The 6,311-nt window shown below is 45.0% G+C and overlaps 1 long non-coding RNA gene across 1 annotated transcript in view; it reads left to right on the forward strand.

The window, feature by feature from the left end:
* The window catches only part of LOC142830394 (uncharacterized), a 30,598-nt gene extending 25,998 nt beyond the window's left edge, over nt 1–4,600 (forward strand). Inside the window, exon 3 of the long non-coding RNA XR_012905596.1 lies at nt 2,174–4,600. This is a non-coding gene — a long non-coding RNA (uncharacterized LOC142830394). The remainder of the gene's footprint in view (nt 1–2,173) is intronic.
* The last annotated feature ends 1,711 nt before the right edge of the window (nt 4,601–6,311 follow it).

The raw sequence follows: 6,311 nt of genomic DNA on the forward strand, positions 1-6,311 counted from the left end.
AGGAGTGAGCCCAGAGTCATAAACCAGTTTGAATCCAGCTGTCATAAAACTAGTATAGTCATCACAAAAATAATGTCATCGCTGAAAGTGCAAATAAAGTGTCTGATGGTAAAAGACTTGAGTTATTTTCCCTTGCACTCCTGGCAGGTGCAGTTGGCCTAGTGCATAGAAGCAGAAAGGAACAAGTGATCCCTCTTGACTTATAACACCTATGATGATTGGATTTTAATGCTTTGTACAGATTTAGTGGAGACAGTGAAGCTGCGAAATGACAGCTGAGTTTTGTGTCTCCAGCTTTCCTTTACAAGTGACTCCAAGGGAGACTGAAAATGACACTGAACCATTAGCTGTTAATCTCATAGGCACCATGCCTATCTTTTGCATTACCCTAGAGTATATCTGCCTTGTGCCAAATCCTGCGCTTTGTTGCCAGACAAAGAAGGAGCGTTGATAAAAGATTTCAGTGTTTGAGGTAAAGGAAGTTCTTACCAACTCTTGTTTTCAATTTCTTGATCTAACTCTATTTAGTCTTACTTTTCTGCTATGCTCTCCTACTATCTGTCTGTGGCTCATTCTCTCTTTCTCTTCCTATTAAGGTAATTAATAGTTTTTTCGTGTTTCCCAATTCACTGTTCTCTGATTCCTCTGAACTAGTTGCTGTAGAAAGCTATCATATCTCATATATTCCCTTCCCTGGCCTTCCCTGCAAGTCCCAGGGCACACAGATGTCTATGATTGCAGACAGGGATTTTCCTGCGGGTGTGAGTGGCTAAGTGTGGTAAGAGGTGGGAAAGAAAAGGACATTTATGCAGTGATGCTGGGCTGGACTTAAAGGGGGAAGGCTGGCTGTTGTGTTAAACAACTTGAGTCTTTCCCAAGGGTTCAGAAAAACTGAAGAGTTAATGATCATGAATATATTCAGAGAGGCAATAATAATATGGTGTGTGTTAGCTATATGCTTTACACACACACAGCCATACATAGGCATATGTGCATTCAAAAATGTATGTGATCATTATGGTATATTTTGGGCCATTTTCTTTGCTGCATCACACTTTTTCTGGACACAGCAGGGCTGCGTCTAGACTGACCAGTTTTTCCGGAAATGCTTTTAACGGAAAAGTTTTCCGTTAAAAGCATTTTCGGAAAAGAGCGTCTAGATTGGCACGAACGCTTTTCCGCAAAAGCACTTTTTGCGGAAAAGGGTCCGTGGCCAATCTAGACACGCTTTTCTGCAAAAAAGCCCCGACCGCCATTTTTGCGATCAGGGCTTTTTTGCGGAAAACAAATCTCAGCTGTCTACACTGGCCCTTTTGCGCAAAAGGGACTTTTGCCCGAACAGGAGCAGCATAGTATTTCCGCAAAAAGCACGGATTTCTTACAGTAGGAAGTCAGTGCTTTTGCGGAAATTCAAGCAGCCAGTGTAGACAGCTGGCAAGTTTTTCCGGAAAAGCGGCTGATTTTCTGGAAAAACTGGCCAGTCTAGACACAGCCCAGAGGAATAACAGGGAGATAGTTATGGCTCCTTGATACTCTACTTGAGTCATTTTGGGGGCTGCATGGACCTTCTGACTCTCGCAGTGAGCCCAGCCCTCACACAGACCATTGTCTAATGGGATCTCTAGAGTGTACTGTGCTCCAGTCACTGTCATCAACCACCCTTCCCCTTCTCCTTTCACAGGAGACTGCAGGAAAGGGGGGGAAATAGTCGGTTCTGACAACTCTGTATTCCTTGGGAATTCTTGCCCTTTCCGAGTGACACAATTTTTACAAAGCAGAAGCTGGGAATCTGTCCGCTGGTGTTTCCATACTTAAAACAAAAGATGGGCTTTCATACTAAATGTAAAAGAGCAGATCTTTGAGTCTAGTACAATCCCCTTGCATTGCTCCAGAGATGGCTTAATTGGCCAGTGGATGATTGCTACTGGCTGAATCACCACCAAATAGCTGGTGTTTTTAAAACTGTTTTCCAGCAGAGGAAGCTCCCTGCTCCTCTGTAAGGCTCTTACCTCTGCTTTTTATAAATGTCCCATACGTTTGACACACGGGTAATAAGCATAATCATACAATTGCCATATAGTCTGTCGGTGCTGGTGTGTGCACCTTTTTTTGCGGGGATCAGCTGATGTTCTTCACTGAATAAATATTCTATTCATTGCCTTATTTCCCCTAGAAATTCTGCCACCCAGGCTGTTCAGGAAGTAAGATAACTGTGCAGAACCAGCTGCAGTAGATGGCCATCTCTGTGACTCCCACTGCACAGAGCACAGTCCACGTGAAATCAAATCCAGACACCAGAACAAGAGAAAGAGAAGTGCCTGTCCCTGAGAAGCTCAACTCTCCCTCCCATGCCTACAGCTGTCTAGTGTTTCTGCAGGGAGCATCTCCCCAAGGACATTACAAAAATGAGATTTAAAGGCCAATGCTCCTCCACTTGTCCATCTCAAAACAAAAGATAAGGGACTGATTGAAAACACAAATGAAATTGTAAAGAAGAATATTTTGGATTCTATCTGTTTGTATCTCAGCTTTAATGCAATTTTAACCAAGTTGTTTTGCATTTTTTGTACTGAGAAAGAGATATCCAATCTCCCTGTTTCGACTCCTGTCCAGCTTTCTGAATATGCCACATCAGAACTGTGTAACACTGAGGGGCTGGTTCAGGTTGGCTCACTCTGAGTGGAGTGAGGTGCAGCGGAAACTGCCAAGTTTGCCTGGTGTTATTCTGAAACCAGGAAAAGCCACCAATTTCCACATGTTTCCTTCTGAAACCATAACTCAGCTTTCATTTGCTTAGTATTTGGCCCAGGAGTGTTGTGCACGTACAATGAGTTTGGGCTTTGTGACGTAACACACAGAATTTCTGAGGTTTTGAGCGAAAGGTTTGCTGACTTGCAGGAGCCAGCCCTTGTTGTCAGGTGTATGAAGCCCTGACTTCACCTCAGTCAAAAGAAAAGAAGTGAGTTTGGCCATGTGTGTGTGTGACGGGGCAGAGTTGCACCGCGGCGGTGGCGACGACCCGCCCCGCACTAGAACTGCACCGGTCCCCGTGCTGCACGGGGAGCATGGAAATGAAATGGCCATTTGCGCCACCTGCTCCTGGGCCGTGGCTCAGCTGAGCGGCGCAGACGCTGACTGGCAATGAGCACCACAGCTGGGGAGACCTCCGGGGCATGACACATGGGTAGGAAATAGCCCAGGGCAGGGCTTCCCTGAAGGTGGCCCACAGGCTGGTGAGTTACAGCCAGAAGCCCCACCAGTTGGACAGGACCGTAGCGGAACCTGTCCTTAGGGCCCTGGGCTGGGGCCCGTGAGAGAGGGCGGATCCGGGCCCCTCTACCATCCTACCGTTTATTTTGTGGACAGCCCCGAGCAAGGGCGGACTACATAAACTGCGGCGACAGAATAGGGTCGCCAGATTAGTGGTGGAGGCTGTTGAGACCTCGTATTGGTGGATGGCGAATAGGCCAACACAGCCGCCCAGACAGAGAGGAGGAGGAGGGATAGCCCCCCTCCTTCACAGTGTGTTATAACATGGCAAAGACAAAACTAGATGTCACCAGCTCTACATCTTGCTCTGTGTCCTTAATATCTGTCAGATCTTATTCACAGTGTGCACTGAACCCTTTTGCATTTAAAAACTCTGGGTGATTGAAAACAGCCATGATATAGCAGCAGGGAAAGCATTACTACTCTTGAACAATACATTTTTCCATTTATTTTCATAGCTTTTTTCCCAATGGACAGTGTATGCCTCAATTCTGTCATTCCACCATAGGCTGTAGCAGCTCCTACGGGAAGAACTGTTCTGTCCCACCGGCTACTTAATACTTACTATAAACAATTGCCAAATTAGGCAGTTACTAGTACCCAATACAACTGATCTGACCAGCATGGTATGCATATTTGCATGTCTGGGGAGGAAAGGAGTGGGAGAGAAGTGAGGTGAGACTGGGGTTACTGAGCAGAAAATCTGTACCATAAGAATCCTGTAATTGCATATTTACAGTGCACATCATATTCCATAACTTCAGAAGAAATGTGAACAAGCATTGGTTGATCAACCTGTGTCATAACCAGTTATAATGCATCCTGTAAAGGATAGTATTTTACCAGTAACCCCGAGGGGTACATTTTTAAAAGAGGGAGCAACCTCACTCCAGACCTGCAACCACCCCAACTTTTGTTGCCCTAAGTAACACCATGCAATTCTCTAAATATCTGTTACACCTGATCTACAACCTCCCTCATTGTTCAAGTCCCAGGCACGCCCATGCCACTATGTTGCTATATATTCATCCTCATCTGACATTCCGGCTCTGTGCTTCCTTTAATAGAAACTGCTGACCATGGCACATTGTATGGTGGTGCACAAATGAAGAAACAGACCTAACCACCACATTCATTTCCACTCTGCTCTCCAGAATTTGGTACGAATAAGTGAAAAATCTTTGAGATCATATGAGAAAAGCTTCAGGCTGCTGAGACATTTCCTTTCAAGGAGCACAACGTGCTATAATGTGCGGTGCAAAAAGTGATGAAAGGTTGGGGAAGCCCACAACTAGAGTGCAGAGAACAGGCAATAGCATTCTTTACAAACTGGAGGTGGCACAAGCGCTGCTTACTAAGAACACAATGGACAGTTGAATTACCCTGAAAAGGCTGATCCTGAGACAATTCTCTGCAGAATCACCAGGAAAGGCTTGTGGCAAACACTGGCAGAACCAATAGCTCCCTAGGCCCACAGGCCATGTCTGCTGTCATGGAGATTTCTAAGCATAGCAACAAGTGGAATGGGCCTGGACCACAAAGTACAGATTCAGAGCTAAATTCACCCCAAACCTGAGGTGTGGTTGTAATCTAGAATTGCAGTTAGGCACATTATTAAGCCAAGAGTCAACCACAATATTTCAATCTGCATCTGAGCTTCCCTCGGTTCAAGAGTGTTTTTAATTAGTCTTTCTGTATAGATCCCATCCCTACGCAAAACAAGTCTACCCTCTGTTTATGCAACATCAGTAAAAGTAATGCCATCCAGGACATTACAAGTGCCTGTAACTTACTGTGGAGTGGATAGAGATTTCAAATGCTTATTTGTCTTTTTACAATACCTGTACGAAGGACATTCTCATGATAGGTATGTGACAAAAATAAGAGCAGCAGCTTCAGGCCTTTATTTTATGGGCTGGTAAATTTGCCACTAGCAGACTCTGGGCCCTTGCTAGCACTCGTGTCCCTTGTGAACGCTGGAGCCGTTCACCGACAGATCCCTGTTCGGCTGCTCTATACATTTCCACCACTCAAATGTGCTGTTTTACTCTCTCTTCCCCCCACCCATTTTGCTCTGTCTCAGAAAACATCTGTTTCCAGATGTTGTTCTCAAGTCTAATAAATGCAACAAAAGGCTTGAGTTAATATATTTACAATGGCTCAAGATGTCGGCTGCTAGTTAATGTCAGCAATGGATCACCCGAGCTCAACAAGCCCCCTCATTTCCTGACAAGGGGGGAAAAAAAGAAAAAAAACCAGTGTGGATTTTTTTCCCACTAACGACATGGCCTTAAAAGGGGAACAGCTCCTTAGAAAGCGTCCCAGATTTATAGGATCGATACTGTGTGCAATGACTGAGACTGCTGGCTGGAGTCCCTAGCTACTGATGGGAAGGAACTGTTTGTAAAGATAAGGTCCACTTACAGCAGATGAAAGTTAACACTTCTTGGTGCTGTCACACAGCCCTTAGAGGCCAAATAAAAATTTGCCATGGACTTATTATAAGCTTGATTAAAACACCTAGCAGTATAGGGGTGTGTCTAGACTACAGGGTTTTGTCGACAAAAGTGGACTTTTGTCGACAAAACTAAACCTGCGTCTACACTACCACTGAGTTCTGTCAACATAACGTCGACAGAACTCAGCAGTTTTGTCGACGCTGGTAAACCTCATTTTATGAGGAATAACGCCTTTTGTCGACAGAGTTCTGTCGACAGAAGGCGTTATTGCATCTAAACTGTCCTTTGCGTCTACACTGCCATGTCGACAAAGCAGCTTGCTTTGTCGACAGAACTGAATGTAGTCTAGACGCTCTTTGTTGACAGAAGCTTTGTCGACAGTATCTGTCGACAAAACTTCTGTCAACAAAAGCCTGTAGTCTAGACGTACCCTATGACTAAAACAGGACAAAGATATAAGAAGGCCTGGGTTCCATTCCCAGTGTTGCCAGTGACTTCCTATGTGACCATTGACTCCTTAAACCTTAATGCAAACTCCACTGGAAATCTAAGAATGGCAGGGGATTGGCAGTTCTCTGACAA

The sequence above is a fragment of the Pelodiscus sinensis genome, chromosome 8 (assembly GCF_049634645.1).
Source record: "Pelodiscus sinensis isolate JC-2024 chromosome 8, ASM4963464v1, whole genome shotgun sequence".
In the NCBI taxonomy this organism is placed as follows: Eukaryota; Metazoa; Chordata; order Testudines; family Trionychidae; genus Pelodiscus; species Pelodiscus sinensis.